Here is a 22071-nt window from a genome sequence, read left to right on the forward strand (position 1 = left end):
ATATTGTGTCGATGAGAAAACATGCGTTTGTCAACCTGGAAACTTGGCTCCAAAATCATCTATAGATACCAAGGTCCAGTCTGAATGCGTTCCCCAAGTATGCAGGATTGCGTGTGCGCCTCGAGGCGGCTTTTGCAACGACAATAGGTGCATTTGTGGTGAAGGAAGTATATAGAAAGTAACATGATAAATATTTAGAATTTTCTATGTCAACCAATAGTTTGACAACCAAATTGTTTCGCCATACAACATATACTTGTACCAACTTTTTCCCCTCTCGAATCTCCAATATATATACTACGTACTATATATTGAAATTAATACTGTAACAGTATCTGGTTGCCTCAAAGATCAAGAGGCCCTGTATGGTCGGACCACTTACTCACCATCAATGACAGTACTAGACGACTGTTGTAACAAAAAAGTGGTTGGAAATTCTTAAAAATCGACAACTGCACCAAGACTCCAATATATCCAAGCCCACAGCAATTATTGCAACTGCTAATTGTGGCAACCTGAGATAACAAAACAAGATTAATGAACAATAATGAATAATCGTAAGCATTACGAAAGGAACAAAAAAAGTCAAAATAAGAAGTTTAGAATGATAAAACTTACTTTATCGAGCATAAAGAGATAAGACATATTTTCATTTCCAAATAATGTCCCCTAAAAATTGAAGAGCAGGAACACCTCCAATTTCTACATCAACAAGAGGTGCCTGTACCAAAACCAAACTAGACAGCTTGAAGTCACTTTGGATCATATCAATTGCACGCGTCTGGTCCTGAAACAATACAATTTTACAATTAAAATGAAACTAGGCAGACACCTATATAATGTTGTAATTACTATGTAGTATAGTATATGTGTAATATATAATTTATAGAGTTCCATGTCAACAACGGACTGACCGTTTATTGAAGTCTAGTTAAACGATGTTTATTTCACATAGAAGAAAGATAATAAAATGATGCTATAAACAAATATGTATGTACCTTTCTTTTCATGGCACAAAATTTGCAGTCCGAAGCAGACGGGGGAAGAATTTGATTAACAATAAGCCTTTTGACAGGCAAGTTTTCCTTACTAAGTGAAGCACGCAGCCTTGATTACTCACTGATCGCCATTACCTTATTCAAATCATGATAGTGGTAAGTTCAAAACATCAGTTTTAGTGTCAACATACTATAGCATTAAAAAAGGAAACGAGATATAAATCTTCCATATTTTTAGGTGCTAAAAAAAGAAAAAAATAAAACTGAATCAACCCTCATTTTGTGTTTATATAAGGTATGACCGTAGGAATAGTAACTATAATGAATTCTGTACAGTCGGTATCACGAAAAAGCTCGCGTACTTTAATCATCCTCTCCCTAAGTTTTTCTAGTTTATCTAACTACATGCATGCAAAAGTAGACATACGGTTAGTTATTTAATTACTCTAGTTAAATAGTGCTCATTTCCAGTTTACAATAGGTCTTACAGCATCTTGACGAGTTTCATTTTGACCAAATACATTTTTGATTGCCGAAGTTGCTGATGATATTTTCTGCCTAAGCTGCATTTTTAAAATTGTAAACAAGATTAGAAATGGGTCAGTTTGGGTTATAACACATCTATGTGAAATGGGTCAATTTGGGTCATAACACATCTATGATTATTCACCTGATCAGCAAGCATTCCGAGACCCATGCCATCCATGAAGTCTTTGACTCCGGTTCCACCGTTTTTCTTGCTTACATCACGAAATTCTTCCCTTGCTTTCTCTGGGTTTATCTGACATGGGTGATCTATGTATGTAAAACAAACATGCAACTAAAACAATGAAAACGTAACTTATAAGGGAAAAAAGATATCGAACCAATAGGACATATCACACAAACCTCCAGAGCAAAAAGCGGAGAAAGAGGTCCTTCAACAGGCAAAAAAAAAAAAAAAAAACAGGCACAAGAGTTCCACCAGTTAAATCCTATAATAAAAAATTGTAAAACAAATGCAACATTTAATAAAGCTTCACAAACAGTGAAAACAAAACAAACAAAATCAATATGAGAAAATGTAATATCTGGAGTTCAAATTTCAACGCAACTGACCCATATAAAAATTGGGCACAAAACTCCTTCCATCAACCCGGTCCATTTGACCCATATAAAAAGACATGTTACAACTGGCAAACCACCCATTTTGACCTTTTACCCAACCTATCTATCTGGTGACCTCAAATATTATTCAATTGAACAATTAGGGAAAGAAACTTAATGGATTACTTGGGCAAAAGAGTCACTTAGAGAATGTGCGGGATCAGTTGAAACTTGAAACTACAAGAGTCGGATGTCCATTATTTGCAAATTTTACAGCAAGTGAAGCAGCACAACTCGTTTTACCAACACCGCCTTTTACGCCAAGCATGTAATACTTTCTTTGAGTCCCGGAAACCATTTCATCATACTCTGCTGTTGTTTCAACAGGAGCGACTGTTGCTTTAACTGTAATCAAATTATAAGTATATAAAGCAGCATCAAAAGGATATACTTTATTAGCATTGTAACTTTAGTCTACTGTAGACAATTATTAAGATGATGAGGATCATATCATATTATTTGAGAAAGTATCAGTCTTTAAAATGTTATACACTTTCATAAAGTTGTTAACTTTCTTCACCATCATACTTTTTTTAGGTAGAAGATAAACAACCAACCTTGCCAAAGAAAAAAAAAAAAAAAAAAAAAAAAGAGAGATGACCAGTAATCGACTAATCACAAAGGTTTGCAAAATTGAGTTAAATGTTTACAACCATTTAGCAATAATGACTTCTGAATGATAACCATTTCCCAACATTGAAATTGGCATCGATTTTATCAGAACCAGTGCTAACACATTGAAACTACTATCAAATGAATCAATCCTTGTTATTAAATTGTAGCTTATGAACTGAAACGACCCGTTCATATTACTATAAACGCAGTACGTTCTCATTGGTCCCATAGCGAGGTATTTGACCTCTATATGATACGTTTTAGAAAATATTGCATTCGTTTCATAAAAAGCACATCATTATTATACATAATGCATGTTTTAAACAAGTGGGCGATTATTTAAGAAATAATCCCCAAAATACATCGGTTTCCAAATACTACACACGTGACGTAACAGTCGAATATAATACATGACAAAGGTTTTATTGAATGCAACACTTTATTTAAATAAAAGTATGAGACTCCATGCACAGCTTGCTCAGATAATGCAACAGCGGAAGACTTTCTTAAGGACCTGAGAATAAACATGCGTAAACAGTCAACACAAAGGTTGGTGAGATATATAGGTTTATCATCGATATAAATATAGACCACAAGATTTCATAGTTATAAATATATGTACACTCGCAAGTGTATAAAAGTATTTTATAAGTTGTTGAGCGCTTCGGTAATCATACTTAACCATTAATGTGGCATATTCCCTTTATTATGAAATCTCCCTACACTGTACTAAGTGTAGTAAAAACGAAGTACTATGCAACCGTTTACGATACTAGAGCGACTAGTCCGGTTGGGGTTGTCAAACCCGATAGATCTATCAATAGGATTCGCGCTTACATGTTCTTACAACATGTAAATATTAATTACCAAGCTATTAGGGAAGATATGCAATATGGTACAACTCAACGTAGAATATATTTTAAGTACTTGTGTCCATGGCGTAAAACATAAAATGCATGTACTCTCATCCCAAAATATTTTTAGAGTTTAAAAATGGGACTATATACTCACAGTAGTAAAAGTATATTAATAATAAGTTTTCAACTTATTAAAAATATGACCGTCGTCCTTGGATTCACGAACATATAACAATAATAACGATTCAGATAATAATACGACATATGAATAAAATAAAGCAAGTTCATAGAATACTTATATAATAATTTTTAACATTTTATGTTAGTAGTCCATTGTTAGTAGTCCTTTGCTAGTAGTCCAAAATAATCTGAAAAGTCCAACAGTCCAATAATCGGTATATATATATATATATATATATATATATATATATATATATATAATCTTAGAATTACCCCACGACGTATTGTATACGTATTGTCTTTGCATCAACCCAGAGACGTATTGTATACGTATTGTCTTAGAATTAACTAAGACGTATTGTGTACGTATTGTCTTAGGATTTATCAAAATGTATTGTATACTTATTGTGTTAGGACGTACCAAGAATATTATTATACATATATACAATCACAGAATTAACCAAGATTATAATATTTTGTTATAGTACTGATAACATGTCCAAATATATATAGGATATAGGAAAAGTTAACAAGGATATGGTTAATATAGTTTTTATAATATAAATTCCGTCCATACAACGTTAATTTTAGCATATTTTGTTTTGCTCGCCAAATATTCATTACAACTCCGTTTAAAGTGAATCAAATTGGTATGGATTCATTAAGAAGTAAATTTTACAAAATCAATTCGAAACGTTCATCCCAAGTAGTAATTTTTAGAGCTTTACCCACTTTTTGTGTCGGTGGACAGATTTGAAAAAATCCCGGCATCCACCCAATATATGATTTTTGATAAAATACTTCCACTTTGTATAAAATCATGAAAAAAAATACTGGAAGTCTTATTTACATATATTAACATATTTCCAAAGTCTTAGCCTCGAACTCAAAGTCTATGATAGGTTTTTAATTCTCAATCCAAAACAGCCCGCTTTTTACCGAATGGAGATTAAATGATATATGTTAAGTTTCAAGGTGTTCTTCATATGTACAAGTTATAAGTTCTTATATTAACTTAATATAACATCATAATACATATAAATAAGTGTTATTAGAGTTAAGTTAGAAAGATTAGATTAGTTTTTCAAACAAGCTTGGTGTTCACCAAAACAAGTTATAGTTTTTACAAGTTTTATAAGTATAATAAGATAGCAACTATACAAGGAATTGAACAAGGATTTTGAGAAGTATTTTACCTTGATTATAAAGAGAAAAGTTGCTGAGATTAAAGTATGATATGAGAGCATTCAAGTGTGTGTTTTTAGTTTAAGAAAATGTGGAGTAAAAATGAGTTAAAATGGTCCTTATTTATAAGCTTATAATTTTGGCTTTTAGTGAAAATATCTAAGATAAGTTAAATTGTATTAAGTCATGCATGACATATTAAATTGATTAGGTTATGGATGACATATTACACAAATAATTGCAGATTTCTATTGGTATATACCAATAGTAAATACTTCTAGAAGTTGTGTATAATACGGGTAAAAATACCGTATGAATGCGAGTAGAATTCTTTGAGGAAATTGAATGAATATACGAGTATAACTATCCTTTATATGTATTGGTATATTATAAAGTGTATTCAATACTTGTAAGGATGTATTTACACTCGTAATACATTATATGTAAATACATTTTAACATAAGTTAATTACGTCGTTTAAATAGTAATATATATATTGTTTGAAAACTATTTAAATTAGTAGTATGAAAATATATATATATACTACTTTGTTAATATACTTAATGAGATATTTAATTATCATATTTTCAAGTTAAATATATATAAATCCATATATATACACAATAATTAAACAATTAAACAATTAAATCAAGTTATGATGTTCGTGAATCGTCGGAATAAAAGGGTGACCAAAAGCTTGTGTAAAACTCTTTTTGGAGATTCAAGATTTATTAAAATTCATTGCTTATCAAGTCGGAATTATATAAAGATTAAGTTTAAATTTGGTCGGAAATTTTCGGGTCGTCACAGTACCTACCCGTTAAAGAAATTTCGTCCCGAAATTTGATAGAGGTCGTCATGGCTAACAATAAGAATGTTATTATGACGAATATAAGTTGATTCATAGGGTTTTATCATGATTGAGAAATATGGATAAAATAATTCGATTACTCGAAACGTATGAGTGAAGCTATCGTAAAAGAGTGAAATGAGAAAATAGGGATTCGTCTTATCTTTTGACGTCATCACAGTTGATATCCGGATTAAAGAAAATCTTTGTAATCTATATAAGATTTGATTCTTCGGCGATTAAGGAAATTATGATCCTCTTCGATTTAATGCAAAAATCTGCCTCGATTTCTCTGTCGGATATTTTACTATAAATCAACCTCCTACGTTTTCTTATTTCCACATCTCCCATCTTTTATACTTTCTTCCTTTCTTCGTACTTCCAAAACATTCGTCAATATGCTCCATTCAGTTTTAATTCTTGATATATTCTTGACTATCACATCTTTCATTCTTCTTTTTCATCTTCCACCGAAGGAATCCGTTAATTTCTACTATGCTCTTGGGTTTATAGTGTTCTTAGTTTTCCCGTATCTTTATATTGCTATACGCATCGATATACACGGTTTGTAATTTCTGCGTTGTCTTCGTGCTTATATTTTTCCTTATATTTTGGAGTTTCATGCTTCCGCCTTCTTTTCCCGACTTAAAGTCAAGCGAATAATGGTCTAGAATTCATAGATATGAAATTCGGAATGAACATAGCTAATGCTCTAAGAGAGAAATTGTAATAGCACAATTTGACTTGTGAAATTACCAGAATCCAATGGAAAATATAGAACTATCAATAGAATATGTTCTTGATATGTTTAGAGATTAGATTGAATGTAAGAGTCATGTAACATGGCACATGATGACGTTATAGTCTGTGAATCATTACGTTCCATTTAGAAACTCAGCATGACTTACTGTAATATAATCACGTTGATCAAGTGTCATTATATTATACTAACTCATGCTTCAGTTCCCAACATTACTTCAAAAACATTCATACTTTATACTCAGAGGTTTCAGATATTTAGAAACTAAAACAGTTTTCTTTATGATGTGATGCAGATAACGCGAAGGAATAAATGATTTCAGATAAGAATGGTTATGAAAATATCTTCAGAAATATGAAGGATATTTATAATGGAAGATACGATGATATCTTAGAATATTTAAGATAAGAGGATGATGAAGAATATTGTCTACAAGGGTTTTAGAGTAAGGAGCAAGGTATTTGCTAAGGATTTTAGCAGACACCGAATCATTTGGATTCTTTGAAGGTAGATTTCATCCTTGTGATTTTTCCACAACCTCCTTCAGGATTTGCTCAATCCGTTTTCCAGTTCCAAACCTTCTCTTTTTCTGTGCTTTGCTAACATAATATTCTTTATCATCATCTTTTGACTGTTACGGTTATCTACTGTTTCTGCTGCTTCATTCAGCTTTTTCAAAACTTCATAGTACTGATTCGTAGGCTGAAGTGCTATTCCGGATTTCAGAATTATAATTCCAGGAAATAACGTTATATGTATATGCAGAAATGATGTGAGATTCAAGAATAATTATTGATGCTTCCTGGGGTTTGGTATGACAATTATTGTTACAAGATGTAGATGGGTACATGACAAGGTTTTATAGTGATATTTCAGAGAGATTTAAGTCAAAGAGCAATAAAGTTGCTGGTAAGCTTACTACTAATGTGGTGGAATATAAAAGGTTCCCCAGTAACGATGGCGAAAAGACAATGTATATATCAAGGTTATAATAGGGCTACTCCGGATGAAAAGTCGAAGTTGTCTTTTTGGAGCTGTGATAAAATTCGCTATTTTGAAAAGGGATTGTAAAGTTATTTTGGGTAATAATAATGCTAAAGGATCTGATACGGATACGTGTCGAACCTTTGCTTAGGTTCAATTGTCCTCCGAATGCATATCTATATGCATATATTCTTCGTATGTATCGTGTAATTGGTTCATTCTCTCGATTGTTCCTTAGTTGAGATGTTTTCAAGAATTTTGAAGGGTTTAGATGCAGGTTGTCATCGTCAATATCCGTATAATGAATTCGTCGTGAATCTTGAATGATACAAATATCTTTATGAGTTCTGTGAATGAAAGTGATGTTCTAGTATAGTTTGAATTTAAAGTATGATTTTGAAGGATGTAGGAATTTAAGATTGATAGCACTTCTTAGATCTTGACTTGGATTTTGATCTGTCAAAATCAGAATATGTAATTGAATTGGTATGGAAAATGGTTCTTTTGAATTTTGTGAAATGATGTATATTGCTATGAAAGGAGAGAGTATAATTAACGATTGTCGAAACATCATTGAAAATGTACAGTGTAACATATTAATGTGAACTTAAGTATTTCTCGGGTATTACCTACCCGTTAAAATAAAATTTCACAAGTAATATTTTGTACAAAAGAATTTTTATTACAGTCTTTATGAAAATATATGTATGTATATTTTCTTCAGATGTAATATGAATTTAATTTAATGAGTTAATATTATATTAATCTCATTTGGTTTACGGTTGGAACTAGAAATGAACAATCCCTAAAACTTTAGAGATTACATAATCGTCGCGGAATATTTCTTCAACGTAAATGAAATAATGAATTAATACTTCATCACTCATTATTGTTGGTATCCCTCAGTGCCTGCGGTGCATATGATGGTGATGCTCGTAATGCGGCTTGCGATGTTGAGGGTTGTAATGTTGTTGGTAATGCTGCTGCTGGTGCTGGTAGTGGTTTGATGTGAGTATAGATGATGAGAATTTGTTTTGTTTTGTATTGTGAAAGAAGATGTTTAAAGTTTCTTGAATAAAAAGAGAGATCAAGAGCTTTATAAAGGGAATGAAATGATGTATGATGCACTTGCTAATGAAGTTCTGCTTTTCATGACAGTAATTTTTTTTTTTACTAAATAATTCACCATGCAAGATACGGAGTAAAGGTTGGATAGCCTCAATAATATTAGTAATATTATACTCGTTGCGGCATATCCTAGAAAGGAGAGAGAAAATGGTGTTACGAACGGGTTCGCCAGTAAGTGTCTCATGTTCTTCACCAAGAGGGCAATGTGGTGGATGAAAGGGATCACCTTCTTCTTGTCTCCAATGATTAAGTAGACTACGAACACATCCCAAATTCATCCAAAATAGATGATGGCTAATTGGTTGATCCATTCCGGTCACAGTGCTTTCGGAGCTTGAGTGAAATTCCATATCGGAATTCGAGGGACTAGAACTAGTGGAGAGTTCCATTTCGTACGATTGAATAAAGGAGTTTTCGATATGAAATGATTTCCTGCTATCGGATGGTATTCTAATTACATAGAATATCTATATATATAGAGCAAAAGATTTCATAGATTACGGAGGAATTTACGGAATATGTTAGGCAAAGTTTACATTAACAGATACGCTAAGATATGAATTAGCATATACGCTAAAATATGAACTTTGTCTATACACTATTTATGCAATCAATGCAGTAAGATGTGTCTAGACTAAGAATGATAAGCATGTAATTTTTTAAGGGTGATAAGCAGATGATTTCCGACTAGAAATGATAAGCAAAACTTTTGACATGCAGTTAAGGTCGAAGTCCAGACTCACTAATGCATCTTAATAACTATCCGTTAGACACACTAATGCAAGACATGGTTCGCTAAGACCACCGCTCTGATACCAACTGAAACGTTGGGGACGCATCCCACTCAGTGCCTTCCCAGCTAACCGCCTGGTGACCACTGAGCGTACCACAGACACTGATTTTACGGCCCGCCTCTCGACGAAAGCCAACCATAATCAGACCGCGAGGAGTAAGAGCCAATGCTTTGTCACAAGTAATACTGTGAGAACCCCCTCTACGATTAAGCCGATAAAACAGCTTAAACCAGCTCTGATACCAACTGAAACGACCCGTCCATATTACTATAAACGCAGTACGTTCTCATTGGTCCCATAGCGAGGTATTTGACCTCTGTATGATACGTTTTAGAAAATATTGCATTCATTTCATAAAAAGCACATCATTATTATACATAATGCATGTTTTAAACAAGTGGACGATTATTTAAGAAATAATCCCCAAAATACATCGGTTTCCAAATACTACACACGTTACGTAACAGTCGAATATAACACATGACAAAGGTTTTATTGAATGCAACACTTTATTTAAATAAAAGTATGAGACTCCATGCACAGCTTGCTCAGATAATGCAACAGCGGAAGACTTTCTTAAGGACCTGAGAATAAACATGCGTAAACAGTCAACACAAAGGTTGGTGAGATATATAGGTTTATCATCGATATAAATATAGACCACAAGATTTCATAGTTATAAATATATGTACACTCGCAAGTGTATAAAAGTATTCTATAAGTTGTTGAGCGCTTCGGTAATCATACTTAACCATTAATGTGGCATATTCCCTTTATTATGAAATCTCCCTACACCGTACCAAGTGTAGTAAAAATGAAGTACTATGCAACCGTTTACGATACTAGAGCGACTAGTCCGGTTGGGGTTGTCAAACCCGATAGATCTATCAATAGGATTCGCGCTTACATGTTCTTACAACATGTAAATATTAGTTACCAAGCTATTAGGGAAGATATGCAATGTGGTACAACTCAACGTAGAATATATTTTAAGTACTTGTGTCCATGGCGTAAAACATAAAATGCATGTACTCTCATCCCAAAATATTTTTAAAGTTAAAAAATGGGACTATATACTCACAGTAGTAAAAGTATATTAATAATAAGTTTTCAACTTATTAAAAATATGACCGTCGTCCTTGGATTCACGAACATATAACAATAATAACGATTCAGATAATAATATGACATATGAATAAAATAAAGCAAGTTCATAGAATACTTATATAATAATTTTTAACATTTTATGTTAGTAGTCCATTGTTAGTAGTCCTTTGTTAGTAGTCCAAAATAGTCCGAAAAGTCCAACAGTCCAATAATCGGTATATATATATATATATAATCTTAGAATTAACCCACGACGTATTGTCTTTGCATCAACCCAGAGACGTATTGTATAAGTATTGTCTTAGAATTAACTAAGACGTATTGTGTACGTATTGTCTTAGGATTTATCAAAACGTATTGTATACTTATTGTGTTAGGACGTACCAAGAATATTATTATACATATATACAATCACAGAATTAACCAAGATTATAATATTTTGTTATAGTACTGATAACATGTCCAAATATATATAGGATATAGGAAAAGTTAACAAGGATATGGTTAATATAGTTTTTATAATATAAATTTCGTCCATACAACGTTAATTTTAGCAGAATTTGGTTTTGCTCGCCAAATATTCATTACAACTCCGTTTAAAGTAAATAAAATTGGTATGGATTCATTAAGAAGTAAATTTTAAAAACCAATTTGAAAAGTTCATCCCAAGTAGTAATTTTTAGAGCTTTACCCACTTTTTGTGTTGGTGGACAGATTTGGAAAAATCCCGGCATCCACCCAATATATGATTTTTGATAAAATACTTCCACTTTGTCTAAAATCATGAAAAAAATACTGGAAGTCTTATTTACATATATTAACATATTTCCAAAGTCTTAGCCTCTAACTCAAAGTCTATAATAGGTTTTTAATTCCCAACCCAAAACAGCCCGCTTTTTACCGAATGGAGATTAAATGATATATGTTAAGTTTCAAGGTGTTCTTCATATGTACAAGTAACAAGTTTTTATATTAACTTAATATAACATCATAATACATATAAATAAGTGTTATTAGAGTTAAGTTAGAAAGATTTGATTAGTTTTTCAAACAAGCTTGGTGTTCACCAAAACAAGTTATAGTTTATACAAGTTTTATAAGTATAATAAGATAGCAACTATACAAGGAATTGAACAAGGATTTTGAAAAATATTTTACCTTGATTATGAAGAGAAAAGTTGTTGAGATTAAAGTATGATATGAGAGCATTCAAGTGTGTGTTTTTAGTTTAAGAAAATGTGGAGTAAAAATGAGTTAAAATGGTCCTTATTTATAAGCTTATAATTTTGGCTTTTAGTAAAAATATCTAAGATAAATTAAATTGTTTTAAGTCATGCATGACATATTAAATTGATTAGGTCATGGATGACATATTACACAAATAATTGCAGATTTCTATTGGTATATACCAATAGTAAATACTTCTAGAAGTTGTGTATAATACGGGTAAAAATACCGTATGAATGCGAGTAGAATTCTTTGAGGAAATTGAACGGAAATACGAGTATAACTATCCTTTATATGTATTAGTATATTATAAAGTGTATTCAATACTTGTAAGGATGTATTTACACTCGTAATACATTATATGTAAATACATTTTAACATAAGTTAATTACGTCGTTTAAATAGTAATATATATATTGTTTGAAAACTATTTAAATTAGTAGTATAAAAATATATATATATACTACTTTGTTAATATACTTAATGAGATATTTAATTATTATATTTTCAAGTTAAATATATATAAATCCATATATATATACACAATAATTAAAAATTAAACAATTAAATCAAGTTATGACTTTCGTGAATCGTCGGAATAAAAGGGTGACCAAAAGCTTGTGTAAAACTCTTTTCGGAGATTCAAGATTTATTAAAATTCATTGCTTATCAAGTCGGAATTATATAAAGATTAAGTTTAAATTTGGTCGATAATTTCCGGGTCGTCACAGTACCTACCCGTTAAAGAAATTTTGTCCCGAAATTTGTTCGAGGTCGTCATGGCTAACAATAAGAATGTTATTATGACGAATATATGTTGATTCATAGGGTTTTATCATGATTGAGAAATATGGATAAAATAATTCGATTACTCGAAACGTATGAGTGAAGCTATCGTAAAAGAGTGAAATGAGAAAATAGGGATTCGTCTTATCTTTTGACGTCATCACGGTTGATATCCGGATTAAAGAAAATCTTTGTAATCTATATAAGATTTGATTCTTCGGCGATTAAGGAAATTATGATCCTCTTCGATTTAATGCAATAATCTGCCTCGATTTCTCTGTCGGATATTTTACTATAAATCAACCTCCTACATTTTCTTATTTCCACATCTCCCATCTTTTATACTTTCTTCCTTTCTTCGTACTTCCAAAACATTCGTCAATATGCTCCATTCAGTTTTAATTCTTGATATATTCTTGACTATCACATCTTTCATTCTTCTTTTTCATCTTCCACCGAAGGAATCCGTTAATTTCTACTATGCTCTTGGGTTTATAGTGTTCTTAGTTTTCCCGTGTCTTTATATTGCTATACGCATCGATATACACGGTTTGTAATTTCTGCGTTGTCTTCGTGCTTATATTTTTCCTTATATTTTGGAGTTTCATGCTTCCGCCTTCTTTTCCCGACTTAAAGTCAAGCGAATAATGGTCTAGAATTCATAGATATGAAATTCGGAATGAACATAGCTAATGCTCTAAGAGAGAAATTGTAATAGCACAATTTGACTTGTGAAATTACCAGAATCCAAAGGAAAATATAGAACTATCAATAGAATATATTCTTGATATGTTTAGAGATTAGATTGAATGTAAGAGTCATGTAACATGGCACATGATGACGTTATGGTCTGTGAATCATTACGTTCCATTTAAAAACTCAGCATGACTTACTGTAATATAATCACGTTGATCAAGTGTCATTATATTATACTAACTCATGCTTCAGTTCCCAACATTACTTCAAAAACATTCATACTTTATACTCATAGGTTTCAGATATTTAAAAACTAAAACATTTTTTTTATGATGTGATACAGATAACGCGAAGGAATAAATGATTTCAGATAAGAATGGTTATGAAAATATCTTCAGAAATATGAAGGATATTTATAATGGAAGATACGATGATATCTTAGAATATTTAAGATAAGAGGATGATGAAGAATATTGTCCATAAGGGTTTTAGAGTAAGGAGCAAGGTATTTGCTAAGGATTTTAGCAGACACCGAATCATTTGAATTCTTTGAAGGTAGATTTCGTCCTTGTGATTTTTCCACAGCCTCCTTCAGGGTTTGCTCAATCCGTTTTCCAGTTCCAAACCTTCTCTTTTTCCGTGCTTTGCTAACACAATATTCTTTATCATCATCTTTTGACTGTTACGGTTGTCTACAGTTTCTGCTGCTTCATTCAGCTTTTTCAAAACTTCATAGTACTGTTTCGTAGGATGAAGTGCTATTCCGGATTTCAGAATTATAATTTCAGGAAATAACGTTATATGTATATGCAGAAATGATGTGAGATTCAAGAATAATTATTGATGCTTCCTGGGGTTTGGTATGACAATTATTGTTACAAGATGTAGATGGGTACATGACAAGGTTTTATAGTGATCTTTCAGAGAGATTTAAGTTAAAGAGCAATAAAGTTGCTGGTAAGCTTACTACTAATGTGGTGGAATATAAAAGGTTCCCCAGTAACGATGGCAAAAAGACAACGTATATATCAAGGTTATAATAAGGCTACTCCGGATAAAAAGTCGAAGTTGTCTTTTTGGAGCTGTGATAAAATTCGCTATTTCGAAAAGGGATTGTAAAGTTATTTTGGGTAATAATAATACTAAACGATCTGATACGGATACGTGTTGAACCTTTGCTTAGGTTCAATTGTCCTCCGAATGCATATCTATATTCATATATTCTTCGTATGTATCGTGTAATTGGTTCATTCTCTCGATTGTTCCTTAGTTGAGATGTTTTCAAGAATTTTGAAGGGTTTAGACGCAGGTTGTCATCGTTAATATCCGTATAATGAATTCGTCGTGAATCTTGAATGATACGAATATCTTTATGAGTTCTGTGAATGAAAGTGATGTTCTAGTATAGTTTAAATTTAAAGTATGATTTTGAAGGATGTAGGAATTTAAGATTGATGGCACTTCTTAAATCTTAACTTGGATTTTGATCTGTCAAAATCAGAATATGTAATTGAATTGGTATGGGAAATGGTTGTCTTGAATTTTGTGAAATAATGTATATTGCTATGAAAGGAGAGAGTATAATTAACGATTGTCGAAACATCATTGAAAATGTACCGTGTAACATATTAATGTGAACTTTAGTATTTCTCGGGTATTACCTACCCGCTAAAATAAAATTTCACAAGTAATATTTTGTACAAAAGAATTTTTATTACAGTCTTTATGAAAATATATGTATGTATATTTTCTTCAGATGTAATATGGATTTAATGAGTTAATATTATATTAATCTCATTTGGTTTACGGTTGGAACTAGAAATGAACAATCCCTAAAACTTTAGAGATTACATAATCGCCGCGGAATATTTCTTCAACGTAAATGAAATAATGAATTAATACTTCATCACTCATTATTATTGGTATCCCTCAGTGCCTGCGGTGCTTATGATGTTGATGCTCGTAATGCTGCTTGCGATGTTGAGGGTTGTGATGTTGTTGGTAATGCTGTTGCTGGTAGTGGTTTGATGTGAGTATAGATGATGAAAATTTGTTTTGTTTTGTATTGTGAAAGAAGATGTTTAAAGTTTCTTGAATAAAAATAGAGATCAAGAGCTTTATAAAGGGAATGAAATGATGTATGATGCACTTGCTAATGAAGTTTTGCTTTTCATGACAGTAATTTTTTTTTTTTACTAAATAATTCACCATGCAAGATACGGAGTAAAGGTCGGATAGCCTCAATAATATTTGTAATATTATACTCGTTGCGGCATATCCTGGAAAGGAGAGAGAAAATGGTGTTACGAACGGGTTCGCCGGTAAGTGTCTCATGTTCTTCACCAAGAGGGCAATGTGGTAGATGGAAGAGATCACCTTCTTCTTGTCTCCAATGATTAAGTAGACTACGAACACATCCCCAATTCATCCAAAATAGATGATGGCTAATTGGTTGATCCATTCCGGTCACACTGCTTTCGGTGCTTGAGTGAAATTTCATATCGGAATTCGAGGGACTTGAACTAGTGGAGAGTTCCATTTCGTACGATTGAATAAAGGATTTTTCTATATGAAATGATTTCCGGCTATCGGATGGTATTCTAATTACATAGAATATATATATATATATATATATATATATATATATATATATATATATATATATATATATATATATATATATATATATATATATATATATATATATATATATATATATATATATATATATAGCAAAATATTTCATAGATTACGGAGGAATTTACGGAATATGTTAGGCAAAGTTTACAGTAACAGATACGCTAAGATATGAATTAGCATATACGCTAAAATATGAACTTTGTCTATACACTATTTATGCAATCAATGTAGTAAGATGTGTCTAGACTAAGAATGATAAGCATGTAATTTTTTAAGGGTGATAAGCAGATGATTTCTGACTAAAAATGATAAGCAAAACTTTTGACATGCAGTTAAGGTCGAAGTCCAGACTCACTAATGCATCTTAATAACTATCCGTTAGACACACTAATGCAAGACATGGTTCGCTAAGACCACCGCTCTGATACCAACTGAAAAGTTGGGGACGCATCCCACTCAGTGCCTTCCCAGATAACCGCCTGGTGACCACTGAGCGTACCTCAGACACTGAATTTACGGCCCGCCTCTCGACGAAAGCCAACCATAATCGGACCGCGAGGAGTAAGAGCCAATGCTTCGTCACAGGTAACACTGTGAGAACCCCCTCTACGATTAAGCCGATGAAACAGCTTAAATCTGCTCTGATACCAACTGAAACGACCCGTCCATATTACTATAAATGCAGTACGTTCTCATTGATCCCATAGCGAGGTATTTGACCTCTATATGATACGTTTTAGAAAATATTGCATTCGTTTCATAAAAAACACATCATTATTATACATAATGCATGTTTTAAACAAGTGGGCGATTATTTAAGAAATAATCCCCAAAATACATCGGTTTCCAAATACTACACACGTGACGTAACAGTCGAATATAATACATGAATGATAACGCCAAAATCATACATATTTTTTGTCGTTATTTCGATCCGATTTTGTATCATTTTGTATGTAATTATTGTACTTGTGTATTGTAATAAGTTAAAATGTGTGTATAATCCGTTGCGAGTGTTGAAGCGAAGATTTATGGAAAATATTGCTGATTTTAGAAGATTCTGCGCACCTATACGGTTTTGGCCATAACTCGGTCATACGAACTCGAAAAAGGGTGAATCCGGAGCCCAGACGTCCGTAACTCAGAGCACTACAACTTTCATTTAGACATTTTCTCATTTTACTAAAGAGATGCGGCGCATCTGAGGGGTGATGCGGCGCATCCATTGCCTGCCGACGGTTTTGAGTGCTAAACGAGCTGGAATACATAGAACTTAAAGAGATGCGGCGCATCCCTTTCAGATGCGGCGCATCAGCCCCTGAATCACTATTTTACCTAACTTTTAAGCCTATTTATTGATGGTTAACATTCATAATCAAGAGAGAACTGAGACCAGTAAGATATATACGTAATAAAAGGCTTAAGGAAGGGTTCAAGAGCTTGTTTTGAAGGAATCTTCATTATTTCAACACCAAGATTGAATTTAGATCAGCCATCTCAATTGGTACTCTTGTTTTCATTCAAATTATGAATTTCAATTGTATGTATTGTGTTATTGTTCTTGTTTTAATCATGTCTAGCTAAAAACCTTGTGTGTTTACTTCAATGTAAGATTTATGGCTTGGGATTGTTCTATATTTTGATGTTATAATAGTTACAAGTATGTTTTGATTGATTTATTAATCTAGTTCAACCATCAGAACCATTGTTATGCTTTATTAGTTCATTACTTCAATTATATAGATTGTTAATCTATTAATGTGAGTTAATTAGAAAAACCATCTATACTTCAATACACCTAGTAATCTAGATGATTAGATGCATATGCTTAAGTGATTTTGTTATGTGTTTAATTCGATAATTGAATGAGTTCCAAAGCAACATAGTTATGAAATTACCTCAAGTGATTGTTGTAATTTAGGTTTTACGTAAGTTTAACCGGGTTGGGTCTAGCTAGTTAAATCAATCTAAATCACCATGTTCTTTCAAGAAATCCATTGTTGTAACTATCTTTATATTCTAGTTCAATTATACGAGTTATGACTTGATTTATGTGAATTTATCAAAGGCTATAACTTGTACTTCAACACCTAGTGATCTAGACACCTATATGTTAATATAGGATGGTAATTGGATGATATTTAAGTTTTACAATCGTGTAGTCTACTTAGAGTGATCTTAGTAAACTAGGTTTTATGTGAATTTAACCAAGAAAGAATCCTGTTGATTAAACATAGCTCTTAAGTTTATAGATATTGTGAAATTGATATAAACTAATTACTTGTAACTATGAAATAACCGTTTTAATTACAAAAGAACAATCCCTGTCATTTATCAAGCATAGAAGTAAACATCGTTTTCTCATTCCTGTTATTTACTATATCTTGATTATTGTAGTATTATACAAAAACACAACTTCAAATACAAACCCCCTTTTAGAATAATTAATCGTGGTAAAATTCTTAAAACAAACTTCTCCCTGTGGATCGAACTGGTCAATTTACTTACTAGTTACTGCATGATCTGGTTTAGTTGCCTGTATTATGTGTTAATTATTGAGCATATTGTCTACATTTTAAAGGTTACGTCTTGACACATCAATGACAAAGGTTTTATTGAATGCAACACTTTATTTAAATAAAAGTATGAGACTCCATGCACAGCTTGCTCAGATAATGCAACAGCGGAAGACTTTCTTAAGGACCTGAGAATAAACATGCGTAAACAGTCAACACAAAGGTTGGTGAGATATATAGGTTTATCATCGATATAAATATAGACCACGAGATTTCATAGTTATAAATATATGTACACTCGCAAGTGTATAAAAGTATTCTATAAGTTGTTGAGCGCTTCGGTAATCATACTTAACCATTAATGTGGCATATTCCCTTTATTATGAAATCTCCCTACACCGTACCAAGTGTAGTAAAAACGAAGTACTATGCAACCGTTTACGATACTAGAGCGACTAGTCCGGTTGGGGTTGTCAAACCCGATAGATCTATCAATAGGATTAGCGCTTACATGTTCTTACAACATGTAAATATTAGTTACGAAGCTATTAGGGAAGATATGCAATGTGGTACCAACTCAACGTAGAATATATTTTAAGTACTTGTGTCCATGGCGTAAAACATAAAATGCATGTACTCTCATCCCAAAATATTTTTAGAGTTTAAAAATGAGACTATACACTCACAGTAGTAAAAGTATATTAATAATAAGTTTTCAACTTATTAAAAATATGACCGTCGTCCTTGGATTCACGAACATATAACAATAATAACGATTCAGATAATAATATGACATATGAATAAAATAAAGCAAGTTCATAGAATATTTATATATTAATTTTTAACATTTTATGTTAGTAGTCCATTGTTAGTAGTCCTTTGTTAGTAGTCCAAAATAGTCCGAAAAGTCTAACAGTCCAATAATCGATATATATATATATATATATATATATATATATATATATATATATATATATATATATATATATGTATATATATATATATATATAAAATCTTAGAATTAACCCACGACGTATTGTATACGTATTGTCTTTGCATCAACCCAGAGACGTATTGTATACGTATTGTATATGTATTGTCTTAGAATTAACTAAGACGTATTGTGTACGTATTGTCTTAGGATTTATCAAAACGTATTGTATATTTATTGTGTTAGTACGTACCAAGAATATTATTATACATATATACAATCACAGAATTAACCAAGATTATAATATTTTGTTATAGTACTGATAACATGTCCAAATATATATAGGATATAGGAAAATTTAACAAGGATATGGTTAATATAGTTTTTATAATATAAATTTCGTCCATACAACGTTAATTTTAGCAGATTTTGTTTTGCTCGCCAAATATTCATTACAACTCCGCTTAAAGTGAATCAAATTGGTATGGATTCATTAAGAAGTAAATTTTACAAAACCAATTCGAAAAGTTCATCCCAAGTAGTAATTTTTAGAGCTTTACCCACTTTTTGTGTCGGTGGACAGATTTGGAAAAATCCCGGCATCCACCCAATATATGATTTTTGATAAAATACTTCCACTTTGTCTAAAATCATGGAAAAAATACTGGAAGTCTTATTTACATATATTAACATATTTCCAAAGTCTTAGCCTCGAACTCAAAGTCTATGATAGGTTTTTAATTCCCAACCCAAAACAGCCCGCTTTTTACCGAATGGAGATTAAATGATATATGTTAAGTTTCAAGGTGTTCTTCATATGTACAAGTTATAAGTTCTTATATTAACTTAATATAACATCATAATACATATGAATAAGTGTTATTAGAGTTAAGTTAGAAAGATTAGATTAGTTTTTCAAACAAGCTTGGTGTTCACCAAAACAAGTTGTAGTTTTTACAAGTCTTATAAGTATAATAAGATAGCAACTATACAAGAAATTGAACAAGGATTTTGAAAAGTATTTTACCTTGATTATGAAGAGAAAAGTTGCTGAGATTAAAGTATGATATGAGAGCATTTAAGTGTGTGTTTTTAGTTTAAGAAAATGTGGAGTAAAAATGAGTTAAAATGATTCTTATTTATAAGCTTATAATTTTGGCTTTTAGTGAAAATATCTAAGATAAGCTAAATTGTATTAAGTCATGCATGACATATTAAATTGATTAGGTCATGGATGACATATTACACAAATAATTGCAGATTTCTATTGGTATATATACCAATAGTAAATACTTCTAGAAATTGTATATAATACGGGTAAAAATACCGTATGAATGCGAGTAGAATTCTTTGAGGAAATTGAACGAAAATACGAGTATAACTATCCTTTATATGTATTGGTATATTATAAAGTGTATTCAATACTTGTAAGGATGTATTTACACTCGTAATACATTATATGTAAATACATTTTAACATAAGTTAATTACGTCGTTTAAATAGTAATATATATATTGTTTGAAAACTATTTAAATTAGTAGTATGAAAATATATATATATGACTTTGTTAATATACTTAATGAGATATTTAATTATCTTATTTTCAAGTTAAATATATATAAATTCATATATATATATACACAATAATTAAACAATTAAACAATTAAATCAAGTTATGACGTTCGTGAATCGTCGGAATAAAAGGGTGACCAAAAGCTTGTGTAAAACTCTTTTCGGAGATTCACGATTTATTAAAATTCATTGCTTATCAAGTCGATTAAGTTTAAATTTGGTCGAAAATTTTCGGGTCGTCACATGAACAAACTTAACTTGCCACCACAAAAGATGTCATCTTTTTGTAGGTACGTTCGATGTTTCAAACATAAAATAATGCCAACTACATAATTATTTGAATTATCAAGCATCATCACAGTAATCCACAATTAAAAATAAAAAATTAGCCCCAAATTGATAACACATATGCATATATAATAAATAAATTGTAATATATAAGCAAGGGTAACAATAAAAATCTAACCTATAAACATTTTTCTTGATTGCTTTCTTTTCAAATAGATGGAAAGAGTACTAGAACTCGATATTGAATCGAGTTTACATGGAGAAAGAGGTTGGGTAAGAAATAAACCCGGTTCCTGATATCATGTGACCCGGTTCATTGAAGGAGAAGACGAATACATAAAAGTAGTCGCATGATAAGGTGTTATTGCCATTTTTATTTGATTTTTTTGGTGGAAAATAACGAAATGAGTTGAAGGATGAATGGGTTTTATACCATGTTTAAGAGCATCAGGAGGTCGAGCACGTCACCCACCATGTCACCCTCATGTCACTTAGTGATACCACTCCTCATCCTAGTTACTTGTGCCCTTTTCCCCCATATCAGTCGCAATGGCGACGGATGTTTACCCCTTTTTTTATTTTTGTTTTTTTAAAGGAATAAATTATTAAATATAATAAAATATTATTTTAACACACTAACTAACACACTAACTGGCATAGGTCACCACTTTCCACTTTTTCTCATTCAGCAAATTACGTCTGACATGCCAAGTGACCTCACACCACTCCCAGTGCTCTAACGGTAAGATAACTTGCACATTAGAGCTGAGTAGCTGACCCACTTATTATGAAGAAAAGAAAAAAAAAAGAA

At 31.6% G+C, this 22071-nt stretch overlaps 1 pseudogene; it reads right to left on the reverse strand.

The window, feature by feature from the left end:
• Positions 1-303: 303 nt before the first annotated feature.
• LOC139895957 (ATPase GET3B-like) lies at positions 304-21631 on the reverse strand (annotated as a pseudogene).
• Positions 21632-22071: the final 440 nt, after the last annotated feature.

The sequence above is a fragment of the Rutidosis leptorrhynchoides genome, chromosome 3 (genome assembly GCF_046630445.1).
Source record: "Rutidosis leptorrhynchoides isolate AG116_Rl617_1_P2 chromosome 3, CSIRO_AGI_Rlap_v1, whole genome shotgun sequence".
NCBI classification, from domain to species: Eukaryota; Viridiplantae; Streptophyta; class Magnoliopsida; order Asterales; family Asteraceae; genus Rutidosis; species Rutidosis leptorrhynchoides.